At 40.2% G+C, this 18490-nt stretch overlaps 1 long non-coding RNA gene across 3 annotated transcripts in view; it reads left to right on the top strand.

Moving 5' to 3' along the window:
* Positions 1-18490, top strand: part of LOC119151050 — a 54771-nt gene that overhangs the window by 19652 nt on the left and 16629 nt on the right. For all 3 annotated transcript variants that reach the window (XR_005105284.1, XR_005105282.1, XR_005105283.1), the window contains exon 4: positions 643-769. This is a non-coding gene — a long non-coding RNA (uncharacterized LOC119151050). The remainder of the gene's footprint in view (positions 1-642; positions 770-18490) is intronic.

The raw sequence follows: 18490 nt of genomic DNA, 5'->3' as shown, positions 1-18490 counted from the left end.
CATGCAGAGCTATGACACTTTGCCACCTTTTTAAGTACTAACATAAATACTTTCTGCTTTGCAGGGGAGAGATCAGCTGCATCTGTACTGCAGAGTTCATCTCCTGCTAGCAAATTGCAAGCGTGTGCACTATCCCACCACTTGTTCTGTTTTCCTGCAGAAGGGTGTCACTTGGAGGAAGATAAAATCCTGCCTAACTGATTCCCCTTGATAGTCAGTGAACCAGGACTGTGGAAACCCACCTGCCCTGGTGCTAGGCTGTGCTCCACCCCACCCCTCCCTGCAGGACCAAGAAGTGCACTCTGGAGCTGCCCTAACTTACAGATAAGCCAGCAAGAATGGTGTCATAGCTGTGACTTACCTCACCTCTTCGCTGTTACTGAACTTGAATTTGTCTACCCCCCTCCCTGCTTTTTTTCCCCCACTCAGTTCTTGCACCTCATTGCGCAAACACAGTAGCTGACCCTTGCCCAGCAGAAAGGGCTGCAGACCACTTGATCTCAGGGCACACAGCCTCAGCTGGTGTAGATTGACATAAATGACGTTCTAGCAATTTACTTTCAGTTGAGGATCTCATTTGTCTGCTGGTTTGTTCCACAACTCTTTCTGTAGTTTGGCTCATTAGTTTCTTTTTCTTTTCAGCTAAGTTAAAATCTCAAGGCTCAAGCTAAAACCCTGTGGCTCAAATGACTTTTTTTCTGCTAAATCTCTGTTGAAATAACTGCTGTATCTAAGAATATTCTGACGATTTGGATGTAAACGCCTCACAGTAAGTCAATGTTTTACTTGTTTTATACCATATTGCACTAAATCTGTTGACATTTAGTCATTCCAAATGCACTTTTTTACACAAGCAGAAGGTGTAAAACATGTAGTCAAGGATGAGAACTTCTTTTGTATTCGGGTGAATTTCAGTGAAATAGTATACCTAGAATAAATAAATATAAGTGATGCTTGGGTTTGGGGTTTTTTTCCCTGTTGGGCCATGTGGTGAAAAGCTGTAGTATACATTCATGCTATTTCTTTTTAATCGTGTAACATTCTTAAAATAATTGGAAGCTAATTTTGGTAGATATCATAAAAAAAAGGTCTTTTTTTTTTTTTTTTTCCAAATGGTAATTTTGCAGCATCCTTAAGCTTGGGTAAAAAAAATGATTCTGACTTGAAAAACTGACATTCATGACTGTGACAGATCTGTTTATCTGCATTTTCAGGTCCTCTGGTGCTTAAAAATTTCCATAGCTAATCTCCTTCCCCCCAAATGCTGCAGCCCATTGGAGGCTAGAAATCATATGCTTGGGAAAAACACATGTACATATTTTAGAAAAAGGATTGAGAAGGAGTAACATGGCAGGAGACAGGATAATAAGGAAGGGTGGACAAAAAGCAGTGCAAAAAGTTAAGAGATCAGAGCTTACCACTGCTTCAGTCACTTGTTTTGCTGATTTCAGTTATCAAAGTGCTAATGTAGTTTTCTGTGAAACACTTTCTTCTATATGGCTTTGTTTCTAGTGCAAACTTAGCACTTGATCTAGGAAGTAGCTATAATTATTGACTACAGTATTTTATGTGATGAAACTTCTTTTGCTGTGATACCTGGGAAGACAGGAATAAATAACACTGTGGAGAAAGGGGTGCTTGTAAATAAGGAGAAGCTGTAAATGGCGCTATTTCATTTTTTGTGGAGAAGCTGGGGAAGGATCCAAGAAACATTCTGGAGTTATTTTGAAGATTAAAGGGATTTTATTAGAACTGTACCAATTTTGGAAAATCCATCTAGCACGCAGTCTTCAGCTCTTTTTGTTATGATGCCTAGGCTGTTTAAAGTCAATAGAGAATTTCAACAGCACGTTTACAAGTGTGAGGGAGGTCCTAGTGAAAAATAAGTAGTAGTAAGCGTGTTGTATACCGTGGAAAGGAGTGAGCCTTGGTAAAGGGAATTTACTGTAAAGGTGTTTTCTGGGGGGCCTTGGTGTGTCTTCATGGAGGCAAAAGGAACAACACATGCTGTACCTTTTAGTGTTAGAGCAGGTCCATTGCTTTTGAGATCCTTGTAAAGTTCTTGTTATAAACCCATGAAAACCACATTTCTAACTTCTCTGGGGATGATTGCTCCACCAGCTGTGCTGTATCCTGGTATACCTCTGGTTATATCTACCTGACTGGGAGCTAGCCAGATTTCGGCAGAGCTAGCATACCACAGTTTGCTTAGATGGATTGGAGATAAGGAGGAGGGGGAGAGACATGCAGGTGTAAGTCTTCACTGATTAGAAAGATAAAATCTGCATCATGTGGCAAATAGTGATCCAGCTGTAACAAATTAGCTTTACTTGTGATCTACCAGCTGCTTTTCAATTAGTAACATCTTCAGATCATCACCAGGTTTCATGCTGTCAGTCACAATGCTGTTGAGCCACACACATCCACAGGGCTTCCTATTTGAAAGTGATTATGTTGAAATAAAAATAAAACCATTACAAAGACCATATTTTAACAGAATTAATTTTTTGTGCAATTCAAGCAAAGGCATGCTTGTTTGGTTTTTCACAAGACTGGTCCGGGTTATGCTATGACATTGTTAGTTATATGTTGCATTTTACTGCAATTACATCCTTCAGTCAAACTATTTACTTAACATACTTAATAGAGGTAATCTTACTCTTCGAGTGAAAAAGATAGGAACATAATATAAATCTTAACACTAGTGGGACTGAGGGAGAGGAAAAAATGAAAATTACAGTTTTCAGAGTTCCAGGAGCTGAATCCAAGCCAAAGTCCTTTCAGATCTTTGGCTCTGAGCATTGTCTTCTGGAGGGATCTCTCTAGTGTACCGTGTCACCAGATCCATGCAGATTAATGCAGAGGTAGCCCTGAAGTTTGTTGGGTTTTGGTACGTGCTTTGAAGAATGCTCCAGTTTCTGAGGTAAGCGCTTTGGATTAGCTGATACCATTCTGGGAAAGGCTTTTAGTGCTGATGGAAGGACTCCACAATGTGCAAGGTCCCACAGCTCCCTCATCTTAACAGCAAAGCCTTGCTTAACATTCACTTTCCTGCCTCTTTTGTGCCCTGTGACTGCAGAGTGTGGCATAAGGGGTTCAGCCTTACAGCTTTCCAGACGCTGCATTTGCTGTATCCTGCTGTTGCTGCAGCTTGTTACTGTGGTGTGAATTGCATGGGGGAGCATCCCTCAGAGCTGCTGACACCCTGTAGAGCAAAGGGCTCCAAGTGAATGATGGTGTGGAGTGCAGGATCACTGGTCTCTCCTTAACCCTAGACACTGAAGGCAGATGTCCTTGCCCTGCATAAATCAGCTCAGCTCTGGCTTTTTTTTTTTTCTTTTCCCACAAAACTTCCTTTGCAGGGTCTAAGTCCTGGTTGACACCAGCCGTCTTCTGAGTAGCTGTCAGCTGTAGCAATGGTAGAACAGAGAATCAATGTAGAGTGTGGCAAAGGGTAAATCCTTTGCAGTGCCTGGAAGTACGCATTTTAACAGAATTTAATGTTAAATCGGACAGGAGAAAAACGACAAACAAGCTAGAGGAGGAAAAAGGACAGCATTTTTCAGGGTGTATTGAAGAACAGTGGCAACAGGGTTTATCTGGAAACAGAAATGTTGCGAAAACGTTAGGTTTTACTGTGTACTAATACCAATATCGCCCTCTGACAACAGTAGAATTGTTGTCATGTAAATCCCCTTTTCTTCTCTTATCTCCCCCAACTAGCTCATGGAAAAAGTGTAGGTGGGATTGGAAGAAAACCAGTTTGTGCAAATAAAGTTATTTTTTATATTCTGCTTTTAATGTCTCTCATAATGGCAAGTAACTTCGCTGATTGTTCATGAGTGCAGTGTTCAGTGTGCATGTTATTAAAACCTTTCTGTTATTGTTATGTTCACTAAGTTTTAGTAGAAAACAGAGCATTTTTAGGATGTGGGTAACTCCAAATTCATGAGCAGAGAGAAAAAAATTAGACATTGAAAAAACATCATGTTTCAGGAAAAATGTAGGTGGCCTTCCATCCTTATTTCATTGCACTGTTTGTTTATTTGATTTTTGTCTCGTTTCTCAGTGACTGTTTGTATTTTTAAATTACATTGGTCCAAGATTATTATTGTTTAAAAATTACTGATAAAGGCTATCCTATTCAAACAAGTTGTGGAGAATACTTCTCACCTGACAGTCTCAATAATAACTGGCCCTCCAGCAAGAGCTGAGCAAAATTCTTTCCTTTGTGATAAATAACTACTCAGTATTTTCAAGTAAGATTTAGGAGTGCTATTTAGCTTGCACAACAACTAGTAATAATTTTTTCCCAGTTTAACACCCTTGTCAGGTGTTATGAAGAGGATTTTTCCTGATTATTAGCTGAACAATTCAGTTTGGTCCTTGGTGCCCGGATCCATCCCTTTTCTTCTCCTTTCTTCTCAGATTTATTCTACCCACTGAATTTTACTTTTCCTTTTTTGTCAGCTCCGGGATTATTTGTTCTATGCTTACTCTGGGTTTAATCTTCCTTGCCACAGGGCCAGACAAAAAAGCCAAGAGGCTGTATGCCTCTGGAAGAAGAGATTATTTCCTTCACCTGAAACCTGAATTCCTTTCACTTGTCCCCTTTTCCCCAGCCTGAATTTCCTGTAAGCTCAAACTTTTGGCAGACAAGAGGGAGAGAGTACCCGATTCTTGTAATATTTCTACTTACTTACCTGCTAGGAAATTAATCTTCTTTTCTGTCTCTTGTGGTTTGTAGTAGTCGGCATGAAATTTTTCTGTAGAACAGTATTTTAGGCTTCTAAATAAATGTATTTTTTTCTTCCACATTTACTTTGCAGGGACTGACCTTACCTCTATGATTAAAATTGGCCTTTCACTTTTCATATTCACTAACCTCACCATGACCAAAATAATTAATGTGGTACATCTGTAAACTTTCTCTAGGGTTCCTTTTTATTTTATTTTATTTTACGAAAATTAAGACAAATTAGAAAAGGCATTTGGGAAATTTTTCTGCTTCAGAAAAATAAGATTAACTCACTACTTGAACACTTTCCGAACTCTCTTGGCTCGTCATACCTCCAAAATAGGTCAATATAGACCTTCCAGATGAGTATATTGACTTAATCTGTTAGCTTTGGCAACTATTGGTAGTGTTGAGTAGATTTCTTCCCACTGATAATAGTTAAGCAGTTGTGGTTGAAATTACTTTGCTGTTAGAACAGTTTCCACATACGTAAAAGGCTCTGTAAGGCTCATAAACAAAGCCATGGGCAGTAACTAATCTGACTTTCATTTTTGTGGCACTATGTAGGAATTCTGAAAATTCTGCAGAAATGTCAAATAATTCTGTTTCAGTGTGATTTTTTAAAATTATTAGTTTTCAATTTAGACTGTGAACCTTTTATCTTCAAATTTCAAATTTGCAAATATTAACCTTTAAGGTTTTTGGATGTGCCATAAGCTTTTGCATACAAAGGAAGCAAACATGCAGGGCAATTTACATCTTGCGTAAATACTGATTTTTGTGACACATCACAACCTGTTGCTGCCAGGGATGCAGTTTGTAAAGCCCAGGCGGCCTTATTGACCAAGTGCAAAGAGCAGGATTACGTGAGGGTCAGCAAAAAAAGGTTTTTACCACTAGAATTTTACCTTTGCCCACTTTCTTACTTTTAAGGTTTTAAAGTGTAACTTCAAAGTGAAGTTGGCCTTTTCAATATTTAAGTGGTTTGAAGAGGCAAAAAAATTTCAGGTATTCCTTTCTCCTCTCCCCCTTTATGGCTTCATTATGTTACTGATTTTCAGGCTTCAGAAAGTGCAAAGATCCTTGTCCTCCTGACTTCAGAGGTCTCGAAGCAATTGTGTTTTAACCTCAATGAAAATTTCATAGAAACAGATTCTTCTCGTGTGGTGTAGACCAGTCCCTTTATGTGACAGCAGATGGGGTATCTCTTTCAGTGGCTGTGCAAAGAAATAGATGGAGAAAAATGCATTGTTACCTGTGCTTGCTTGAGAGATGTATTTGAAGGCAGAGGGTGTATTTTAGGATTGTCATGTCTAATGGTTCATATTTCATAAGATTGAATTGTTTAAGATACTAGTAGAGATTTAAATTAAACTATTCCGTCGGATGAAGGCTGATTTTTGGAGGGTGGGGGAGGATTTTCCACCTGAAATCTGTAGGGACTTCTCAGGGGAGACATTTGCCATTAGGTCAGTAGAAAATAGTTTGGTGTCTTCCTGCACCCCTCCAGGTTCTTGCTTTTCTATCAAGTTGGTTTAAATGGAGTTTAATCCTCTGGTTTTTAACTATGTCCTGTAGTATTTTAGTGAATGCCAAGTGGAGATTTGTAAGTGAGAAAGAAAACCTGCGTGTGAAAATGTCTGGAGAGTGAGCAGAGAAAAGAAATTAGAATGGAAAAGAGAACTTGGTAGAGTCACCTGTCTGGAGAAAATTAGCGAGTCAGCGGTGGGTGATACCGTTAGTATTAATAGTGAAATAATTTTAGCACGTCTGTTTAGTTTCCTAGAAGTAGCATAATAAATGCTGAAATGATAAAAGCCACAGTTAGGATTAGCAAGCCTATGCAGCTTGCTCTTTCAAAAAAAAAAAGACACTAAATATTTCCTTGCATTTAAATTGTGTATCTTTTGTGTCTGTCGTGGTGGTGAACAATACCTCAAGAACTCATTAGCAGTGGCAGCTGTCCTTTTAAATTTTGGATTGGTTTCCCACAGCTGTCAGACTACTTGATCTTTTTAGAAGACTCATTATTTCTACTCTTTTATTCAACTGTGAGGAAGCGACAGTGGTGATTGGGATTTTGTTATGTCAGTTTCCCACTATCTTGTCTTATACATAGAAACATATTGTACTGCCCTCAGTGTTTGAAAATACATTGTTGTTTTACTTGGAGAAATTGCTTGTGTATTTTATGTGCGTATATTAGCAATTTTCAAGAAGGGCTCAAGTTGGGCTGTTACCATTAAACTCATGGTTTTTAAAAAATCAAGCAAGCTAGGACACAGATGTCATATCTACAAAGTGTTAATGAGATCAAATGCTCAAATACAGTAATTGCAATGAGAAGGCTTTTGATTGTAGCTTACAAAATATTGGTAGCTTGGACTAATTTGTTGCTGCCAGCCAACAGTGGATAGAAATCTGCATCAGAACCAAGTTCAGGGCTGCAGAAATGTTTTGTCTCTGAGGGTGCTGGTACTGACTATGGTGCAAGTCCAGTGCTGGGCTCCCCAGTTCAAGAGACTAGGGAGGGTCCAGCAGAGGACTGCAGAGATGCTGAGGGGACTGGAGCATCTCCCTGATGAGGGAAACTGAGAGAGCTGGGCCTGTACAGCCTGCAGAAGAGAAGACTGAGAGGGGATTTTTTCAGTGTCCACAAATACCTTAAGGGCGAGTGCCAAGAGGACGGGGCCAGGCTCTTATCAGTGGTGCCCCAGTGACAGGACAAGGGGCAACGGGCACAAACTGCCATATGGAATATTCCATCTGAATACTGAGGAAGAACTGCTTTACTTTGAGGGTGACCGAGCCCTGGGACAGGCTTTCCAGAGAGGCTGTGGGGTCTCCTTCTCTGGGGAGATTCAAAACCTGCTGGGACGTGACTCTGTGCAGCCTGCTCTGGGTGCACCTGCTTTAGCAGGGGCTGGGCTAGATGATCTCCAGAGGTGCCTTCCAACCCTGACTCTTCTGTGATTCTGTGTCAGGTGCCAGACTGGCTGGATTGCCTGGTCTTGCTAGTATGACTGTTGCCGTTTCCCTTGTTTTTCTGACTTTAGTTGCTGCAGAATTAAGATAACAATGAGCGCTTTAGAAAAATCTGTCTTTTTATATAGAGCGTGTGCATGTTTTAGTAAAATCAAAGTAGTTTGCAAATTTCTAACTTTGACCTCAACTTACAAGCCTTTAGAGCACATGAGACCTGGCTGAAAAACAGTTTTAAGTGCCCCATGTTATTACTAAACATTAAAGGTTGCTAAAACTTTCTTAGTTAACCATTTGTAACAATAGCTATAGTTGGGGTTTTTTTTGGCAGTGGTAGTGTCTGGGATTTCTTCGTTATTGATGGAAATAATTAAACTGGCCATCAAAAGTTTTAGCAGCTGCAGCAGTTCATGTGCTCATGTAGTTTCTGGCCAACTAAATGGCAGAACATGGTGGTCCCCTCTGCGTGTCGGGTTGTTGCAGTGTGTGCATGGGTGCTTGCCAAAGTGGCTGATGGAAATGGAATCTCCTCAGGGGCATGGGCACTGCACGGGGATGCGGAGCTGGGCAATATCCCGTTTGTGTCAGGACTGCTTCAGCCTTCAGACAGGAGCTGTGGAAAGCTATCTCCTGTGACTTGCATAGAGGTTCTAATTTGTGAGATTTAAAATAATTTAGCCCAGCCAATTATTCTCAAGCATTCGGATTTTTACTAGAAATGTAATACATTCAAACACCTGTGGTATTAATTCAGGAGTTCAGGTAAACTAAACATCTTCAGAGGTAGCTCTGCAACTTCTGGATGGGCATCTTTTCTTAAAGGCACTGCTTAAATGTGACATAGTTTTGTGTGTTCAACCTCAGAATGAAAGTGCTCTTTTCTGAGTGTTTACTGTGGGCAGAAATAGTAGTATGACAGCAAATACTGCTGGCCACAAACAATATTCTTCATAAATGCATATCTACATTTTACATTATAGCATATGTATTTGAATATTTTACTGGTGCTGAGGAGAGATTTGAAGTTATGCCATTTTAATTTCATCCTGTAAAAGCTTTGATGGTGGAGCAGTATTAGGATGAGTTTTTTTTGGGCAAAGGTCTTTCAGACAGCAATGGGTAAGACAAACACTGGAAATAGTTTAGTTGTATTTATGTGAAAGTTGCTGGTCAAGCCCAGAGGCTTGGCAGCAATACCTTTATGGTGGGATATGAGTAAAATAATGTTGTGTTTTGCCGCCCACAAATCTGCATAAGCTGTGGGTACGAGGGAGGATGCTGACCGCCTACAGCCTGAGCGCCACGGAGGTACCTGGAGACCGGGCACGTGGCTGGTCCCAGGCCTTCTGTGAGACACAAAGAACTAATGAGATTGGGGAAATTCTTGTGTTTCTTGCTACTTAAAGAGCAGTTCATTTGTTCAAACTTCTGGAAACTAAGGTAATGCTGAAACACTTCGCTTAATTTTTTCGTTATGAATAGTGCCATTGCTTCAGCAAAGGCCCATTTCAAAATGAAAGCTGTTTAAAGGTCAAATGTAGTTTATAGCATAATTATTCACCTCGTGCCTGTTCTGTGGGAAGTGCATTCAGACACCTGATTGTTGCAAAAATATTTTTGCAAAGCAAAGGCTCTTTTTCTAGGTGCTAGAAATGTTAGTTTTGAATTAAAGTGAAATACGTTATTTTACTAAGGCTGCAGTGATGCATGAAAAACAGATAAGATTAGAACTGTTTGTGCACTTTGATTTAATAAAGCCCATTTTCCTTTTGGAGGTACCTTTCTTGGCCTCCCGCGCTTCTTCCTCAAACAAAAGTCTTTAGCTACACATAGTTTACCAGCTTAAGTATACTTCAAAAATGGTAATTTAAAAGCCCTGTATAGCCAAAATAGCTCTGTTCCGGAACGACTCACAGCATGGTCTTTAAAACAGAACACCCAGCTACTAAGCTGTTCTGTGTCACCTCAAAACATCTGTGGAAAACAAGGCTATAATAGATACATTGTTCTCAGATGCTTTTTTCTTTTTTGTTAAGTCTTGTTAAATAGCCAGTACTTTATTTCAGTAGAATAGGGCCCTTTTCTCTTGCAGTAGCAAAAACTTCCCTCCTACAAGGATAGTTCTGTATGCCTGCGTGCCTGTACTTTCTTTTACATCTTTTAAGAGACTCCAGTTAAGAGCTAATCTGACTCAAATGGTGGCTGTTTACCCCTCTTAGCCATTTCTTTCCTACTGTGCATATGGCTCCCTAATTCTTTCCTATTCCTTCAGTTGCACCAATGCTCTCACCTCACTCTCTAAAAAAGGATGGTGCTCACATGCATGGCTGTGGTGCGTTTTCTCTTTGCTCTTCGTACTGTCACTCTAAATGCTGCTCTCTAGGTCCTGTTCTTCATTCGCAGCCCTCAAAGCAAGTACCGTGTATTTGTCCTACAAACATACACCCTCTTCTGCAGTCCAGGAAGCAGCAACACTGTCCTGTGGAGAAGATGACCAGATCAATTGGGTGCTTACGCTATGGCATTGGCTTCCATCCACAGCTCCCCTTCCCTCGCTCCTTAGAAGCAGCGTGTGAAATAAGGTGATATTTATTCTATGAGTAAGTTTTGTAGTTGCTTTTAGGTCTACAGGTCTAGGAATTTACAAGATAAAAATAGAAACTAAAGGTAGCTTTGAGATTCAGAGAGCTCGTAACCCGAGAGGACCCTTTGGAGGTAGTCAGCGGAGAAGGAATCTCCTGAGGCCTTGCTTTTTATTCATCCTTTGATCAAGAGTGACTGCCTCTGAAATGGCAAAGTTTAAAGACTATCTACAAAAGCGTCTGCTATGAGCCGGCCCCTGAGAAATGACTGTATCTGTAGGCAAACTGGAAATAACATTTCCGTTGCCAGATGAACTTTCAGGCAGTTAAATTCTGATCACAGTAGGGAAAGGAAAAAGGAACACTGAGTTATGAAAAACACTTTTATTAAAATTACACAAAAAATCTATTTCAAGTGACTTGCATTCCATTTTAAGTATGGCTCATAATACCCACCTACCAGTCAGGTTTAACGTCAATAGCGTGTAAAAGAACTTTATGTCATTTGATTAGTAACAATTTTATTTTCATTCACATCATCGTGTCAACTCTTTTCCCATTCCAAAACAACAGACCTACTGCCGCCTTAAATTCAGACATGTTCAGACCTTTCAAGTATCAAACACAATAAAAGTACTTGCAACAAGGAAGGCAAAACATTCATCTAATTATAACTGATATGGAAAATTTCAAATTTCTAAACCCGTGGTTTGTGGGTTTTTTGTGAATTGTGAAATTTGCTTCTGCCTTTCTGTGTATGGAAATACAGGTTGCATGTCTGCCATTGTAGCACATAAAGTACTGATGTTTCTGATGAGTTTTGATGAATTTGGGGATGAACAAAAGAACACACGAACCAGTATAAGATGCTGCAGGTAGATATTCCTTGATTGTTTGTGTTTCATTGTTTTTTCAAGCATTTGATTCACGTAGAGTTGCATATTCTTGTAGGTGTACCAGCCTCTCCGAAAGACTTGGGAAGCTGATTGTATGCGTTGCAGGACTGCCCAGTGGCATAAACTGATTTTTTTCTTGTGCTTCCTGTCAAAACAGCTGTATTGGTATCAGTAGCAAAAGCTGATTTTAGTTTATAGCTAGCTTCTTTCTGATACGTGGAACCAGTTAAGGTTTTGTTTCCTTTCCAAACCAGGGTTTCCAATAAAGGAACAGTAGGATCAACCTAAAGGTTTTAATCTTCACCTTTTTTTTTTTTTTTAATGGTGATCTATTGCCAAACCGCTAAATCTTTTGTATACTTCTTGCAAAGTTTTGTACAATGGCACCAAACAACATGCCAGATCTCAGAGCCACCTGCGGTCATTTGAATCGCATTCTCTTTGTGCTCGTAGCTTCTGTTGACAACAGATCTGCAAATACTCTTTGGGTAGGCAGCATTCATTTTTCCTGGTATTCAGTACTGTGCCTAAATATGTGAATTTATTCACCAGTTCCCTGATAGCTGATTCTTCTAGTGACAAATGCCAGTGTGTCCCCAGTCTTGTTCCTGGCTCAGCAGGATGTGATTTTTGGATGCCAGAGTCTCCCTCCTGGCTCTGTTTGGTGACAGATGCTACCAAGCATAGATGGTCACTAGAGGTTCATGGCTCAGTGCCCTGCTTTTCTCCTGTCCATCTTCCTCTGGTAGGAGAGAGGAGCAAGGGAAAGAGGTGGCTCCTATCCTTCTGCTTGTGTTACCGCAACACCTTCTGATCTGGGCGTCCAGTTGGGAGAAGGAAGGTGGCTCATCTGGACCTGCCTCTTTCATAGATCCTCCTGGCCCTCACTGATTCCAGTTCCTTACCCAGGCAGCAACGCTTTCTGTGAGCTCTGGCCACGGCGCTGTGCCTTGCTGAATGCTGCTCCTCAAGCTTCAGGTGCGCTGGAGTTTGAGCGGCCCTGGGGTCCTTCTCATAGACAATCTGTGCTGCAAGCTGAGATCCAGGCCGTGCGCTGAGCTGGTGGACGCAGGCAGAATTGTTCTCCAATAAGCAAGGGAAACTAGGATGGTTATCAAGATGCGTCTGCAAATTGCAGTCAGTCCTGCCATCCCGCTCCATCCCTCCATTGTGAGGAGGGAAAAAAAATCCAAAATCAACAAACCCGTCTGAGCAGTTGGACCTGGACACAGTGGCTGCTCACTTACAGGCTTCTTCAGGGAGCAGCTGCAGAAGTGGAAATCTTACATTTAGGAGCACTAGCCACGATCAGAGAAATTGGAATACTGTGTATAGAAAGGGTACATTTTAGCAAAACAATAAACCCACTTGAATAAAATGAGATCCCTTTAATGTAATACTTTTCAGTAAAAAGGAGGAGGCGGCTAGAGCAAGACTGCCTTTTGGCGCATACCTTTTGAGGTAATTTAGCTTTTCTGTTGTCATTGTGAAAATGTGTATATACATATATATATCTGAACAGCATCAAAATATGTAACTAAATGATAGAGACATTTGTCCTTGATTTCTTACTGTGAAAAATTTCCAAAGAATGCAGTCCAGGTTTCATCCTTTCTGGATCTAAGTCAGCCAGAGTTGCATTTATTTTCATAGCGCTGTTTTCATTCCCGAAATGAGTGTTTATTAGAAATAGGTAACAGAAAGCAAAGTCATCTTGTGCCAAAAGATTCTTCTAAACCTGATGTGTTTTTGCTTCAGGAACTTTAGATGTACAAATATTTCTGTGGGTTTGGGAAGGGAACTAGCTGTTTCCTTTGAGGTATCAATACGAGCATTTTGGGGCTAAATCCTTGTCTCTGCTGGGACACTGGAACTTCTGAGGCCCTGTAGAAAGCCTGGCTGGGATTCTAGTGAGCTTGGCACTTGCAGCCTAGATCTTGACTAGATAGAGACGGCACATAGGGAGGCCACGCCAGCAGAATAGCAAAACAAATTATTAATGACACCTAGAGAAGGAAAAAGAATTTGGAAAACATCAGGGATTTGGTGTTCATGGTTTGACTGCCGCAATTATAAAACTACATCAGTTTTCATCAGGTTTTCGCTGATGGTTTGACTAAGCAGACTTGTACAATTTCCCAGTAAGAGTTGCACAACAGCCCTGCAACATACAGTGAGGGTCTACAAAGCAAGTGCCTGTCTTCCTTGGTACTTACTCCTAGAGGAATTCCAGTAGTTTATGTGTGTGTTTTTCCTCCCTCTTCTCCTGCCAACTACCACGTATCCCCCCTCTGATAAAGGTTACTTCCAGACTGATGGAAATACGAAAACCGCAGAGGGTAGGTTTATATAGTTACCTTTCCTGTGTAGCAGTGCTTATCTTCGTGGCGTTTGCTTTCAAAGAACTCATCGGAGAGTGGTTACTGTGAGGGAAGGCTGGCTAACCAAAGCTTTGTTTACTGGGAAGGAAAAATAATGTCCTCAGTACTGCAGCTGGACAGACTGTGATGTTTAGGAGTTGGTGTCTTTCACTGTGAGTTACCAGTTCAAACTATATCTGAATGGACAGGGCCCGGGGCTGGTGATGGCTCTATGGGAAACGGATCGATGTTCTAGTTCAAGGGTGAATTCACATCCCAGCTGGAGCTCAGTAGTTTAGCTGTCAACAATCCCAGGAAAATGAAGCAGAAGAGATCCTCTGAGAGGACTGGAACATATTGGCGAGGGAATCTGAAGAAATTATTGCACCAGCAGTGTTTCACTTCATTCATTTATAAAAAGAGAGGGTTTATTTCAGTGCTAGCAAAACTGGCAATACAACAGCTAGCTTTGTTAATACACAAGCTCAAGACAAAAAATCGTGTGCCTGCCTGTGAAACATCTTGTGTCATAATCCATTATCTTCAGCTGTTACCTCTCTCTGGTATGGTTTTGTGACCTGATCGGATAGTCTTTGTTATAGACACATAGCAGAAACCACTGTTGCATAAAAGGACAAACTAAATCAAGTAGGAAGACACTGATCATATGGGATTTATAGATGGAAGAAAATGTTGCCCTTATTCAATCCATTTTATACAGTTCATATTTGTGGTCTTGAAAAAGTGTCTAAGCATAGTTATTTGCGTTTGATAAAAACTGTGTCAATTTATGGTTTAAAAAGTCTGTTGAGAGGCATATTTGAGATGGAATGCTTGGATTCTATTTTTAAATCATATGCTTGCGTGTAATAAATGTTTCAGAGCAGGGCTCCTGATGTCATTCATGTATAAGGTGCCAAATTTGACACCTTATACGAGGTGCTGCAGTTATTCTCCTTGTAAAAGATGCAGTAAGAACTGGGAAGGCTTTGCCATTGTAGCTGGCTGTACAACTGGTCCTAGTTAATTTCAGGGAATAAATCAAACGGCTTAATAAAGCCCACCACACAAAAATTATTTGAGTTGACCCGAGTAATTTTACTCCCCCAAAAGAGGTAGAAGTAACCCCTTTATTTTTTAAAACTAAATCTTCAGTATAATTTGAAAATATTTGAAGGTCTAATATGAAGAGGGAAGGTATCATTAATTTTTTGGGGAGAGGGAGAAAAAAAGCGGGGGGGAATGGTTTTAACTATAGGAAACAAGATGGAGAATTTTATTCCTATCAAGTAATTACTACTAAACCCAAACCAAAATATCCCAGCAAATACGGAAAGAATCCACGCCAATTTTTGCTAATGGAAGCTACACACTCTCTGGCACTTCATTTCCATCCAGGTTAATTTTCATCGTTTATTATCATGATAGATACATAACACAAATAGGAACTCTGTGGACATGCAAGGTAACTATTATTTACTGTTCCAAATTCCTTAAAAACACCACTTCTAAAGAAAATTATACACATGATCTACCCCTTAGATTGCCAAAAATAGGAAAGCAGACATGTGAGACGGGAGGACTCGGGACTGATAAGACTTGAGGCTTTTGGGGATGTGTCTCATTTCACAGGATAAAGATCACTCCTCCATTGCCAGACGAAGAAAGCCAACCTATGCAATTATGAGAAAGAGCTGGGATATGTTTAAGGTATTTTAAAATTAAAAAAAAAAATTAAAACTGTAAAATTTGGTCCTGCTTGGTTTTGAGAAGGGGAAAGACACTGGCAGATAAAGGGAAAGCTACAAAGTTTATAATTAAATTTCAAATTCTTGTGGCAGTTGAACTACCAAAGGGTTTATAATTTTAGAAAGAAAATTATGATGCGTTGGTAGATTAAAGATGCAGATTTTTGGACAACTTTGAAGGACGGCATGCATGTCTCAGTGGCATATGACTGCATCTTTTCCACCTAAATGATTCTATGACTAAGGAGCAGAATATATTTGAATGTTGCTGAAAATGACTGAGAATTCTACACAGAGTAGCATCACTAAACCATTTCCAGATAAAACAGAAGTGGGTCAAATCATCTATTGATTCACTGCAAGAAAATTATTAACATCTTCTCTGATCTCTGAAGTTACAGAGAAATCATCGTCACTGTGGCTAATTTTTCTGTAACGCTAGAACACTGACCAAGCTTGCCTTTCTAGGAGCCAGAGCCATCTGTCAGCAATGAGTAACAACTAACGAATCATCCAACCAAAGAGAGCGAGTAGAGCTTTCCACTGTCAGTAAACAAGGCATAGGAGGTTTTGGCCCAACATCTTTTATTTCAGATCTGAAGAACTCGGTTGTGATAGTTTTGGAGTTAGTTGCTATGTACTTACTCATAAACTGTTTAGGATTGCTTCAGTCAACACACTGGCCTAACAATTAAGCAATTTCGGACTGTATTGTTTGACTGAAAAGATGAGTGCTGTACTTTTTTCAGCTCTAGTCATGGAGCTTCGTATGCATAGCAGTATTGGCTCTGTAACTGCAAGTGATAGCAGTGTTCCTATTATCTGAAGTACTTATGAGTTTTGGGAAAAAAGCTGCTATTTTACATTCCATTCAGACCTATGTAAACACCATCAAACCTAGCAAAATTTGTTTTTAACGTAGGGATGAAATATTGATTTGAATCAGATAATGTTATACTGGTGTTAAACTAGCATTTAAATCAAGTGGTCGTCTCCAGAGGTTTCTTTTCCTCATTCTAATTGTTTCTTTTTTATTATTTTTCTTCTTTAAAAGCGTCTTATTCTGAAACCCCAAAAGCACTAAACCAATCATTAATTTGCAAAATGGCCATCTAAATATTCTAAAATCTGCAACTTAAAACAAGAAAGCCAAGCGAAAGGTTATTGTTTCAAACTGAATTAATTCTTAAGTGCCAAGTATATGCAACCATTTGTAAGGTTTGTCTATACTTCCTGAAAGACAGATATACCACTTTTCCACAGCTGCAGACCAGACTGCTTCCCTTCTTCCCGAGAACAAGTGTGGCACTTGGCACTCAGCCTTGTGCTGCTTTTACTTACCTAAACGGGCAGGTAGATCCCGGTGAGGAATCGCCAGTCCTGAGACCTGGAGGCTGGAGCTGCTGCGCTAGAGGGTGACACTGGGGCTGCCCTGCCCGCCAGCCCTGCCTGAGGCCTGCTAACAAAGGGGAGGCTCGGAGAGTTCCAAAACTCCCTGGTCCTCCATGCAGCCACCTAAAATATTTATTAGCAACACGAATGCTGCTGGCACTATTTTAATTAAAAGACTTGCTGAGCCAGGTATAACCTCTCCTTTAAGCGCAGGCCTTTGAGGGACCATTGAGGATGTGAAGGGCATAGTGACTGGCTATGAACTGAATAAGCTTGCCCAAGAGCCAGCGTGCCTCTGGCGTTGTTTGCCTCCAGATGAACCATGGAGACTTCTTGTACAGCATTCCACGTTCCTGATTCCACATAGGTATTCAGGGAAAAGGGCCAGGTAACAAAAACCAGCACACCATAAATGCGGTCATGCCAGAAGGGAGGAAGGATGATGAGTATGCTGTTACAGAAAGTGGTAAATGTGAGACTTTAATGGCAACGGAGAGCTTTAGGGCTATAAATACAACAAACCCAGAAAACTAGCTTGGAGAGGAAAGAGAAGTGTGTTTGAATTGTATTTATTAATTTTTTAAAAAACCAAAATCTGAACTGACCAGTGCATGCTCACACAACAGACCTGAAGATCCAGCTAGAAAGCTGGGCACAAATGAAACCTGTCTCCAGAGGCGGTGTAAAAGCTGCAAATCAAGTTTTTGAACACAGACACCAATTTATGGTATCTTTACAGTTCACTGAAATAGCGGATTCTGTAAGCTGTGATTTAGGAGTGCTCCTGTTTCAAATAAGCAAGGTCAAGACCAGGACAAAAAGCTATTGGCAGATTTTTCAAAGTTGGTTGTCAGCTGCAAGGCTAAAGATCTTTACATAGGAGGCACAGTTTGCTTGGGGATGCATTATTCAAGCTCCTGGAACTAACTCCCACAGGAAGCAGCAAACAACGTAAATGTAATTTTCTTTTCCAAATGTGCTTTGACCTTGTTTTTACTAACAAATGTGGTTATATATATGGAATTAGAATAAAAAAATGCATTTGGCAGAGTGAGCCCTTGCTGTGTCAGTAGTGCCACAATATACTGACTTGGCAAAATCCGAAGTTTATAGCAGTAGTCTGGAGTAGCTTACAACACTCAGCTGAGATATTAGAATAACGTTACTACCTTTTGATAACATGGTCTAGATTACACATATTTTTACTGTGGTACTTTTAAGGAATAGATCAACTGCATCTCTTGTATAGATGTTCTGAAAAAATCTAGCTGGGGAAAATACTGCCTTAAAGCAAAATTAACATTCAACATTGAAGAACAGTACAAAAAACTGCTGAAAAATTTACAGTAAGCTAGTAATTCTTACAATCTCAGTTTGTTAATAAACCCACAAGTGTGTTCTTTTCACCTTTTGAGTGTTAGACCTCATTTTGAAGACATAGTATTGCTTCACCAGTAGCAGTGCTGTTTCCAGAGAGAACATTTCTAGAGGCAGAGACCTACATCTATAAAGAAACTTTGTGACTTTCTCTCAGTTCCCATATGCACTCTCCAGACCTCTCGTTACTGGCGAAACTTAATTATATCATGAGATTCTTTAAACTACTAAACCGCCCCTACCTAATGCAACTGTTAAAAACTCTATTTTAAATATGCGCTTGTAAAACAGTTCAGAGCTGTTCTGTCAAGTATGACTTGGTTTCTTCCCAAACATAACAGTCAAAGCAGTTACAATAAAATGTGCAGAAGAAAATTATTAAAGATTTCAGTTTTACAGTTTGAAACTGTGACTG

Source organism: Falco rusticolus, chromosome 7 (assembly GCF_015220075.1).
Source record: "Falco rusticolus isolate bFalRus1 chromosome 7, bFalRus1.pri, whole genome shotgun sequence".
In the NCBI taxonomy this organism is placed as follows: Eukaryota; Metazoa; Chordata; class Aves; order Falconiformes; family Falconidae; genus Falco; species Falco rusticolus.
This window is presented reverse-complemented; position numbering and strand designations above follow the sequence as displayed.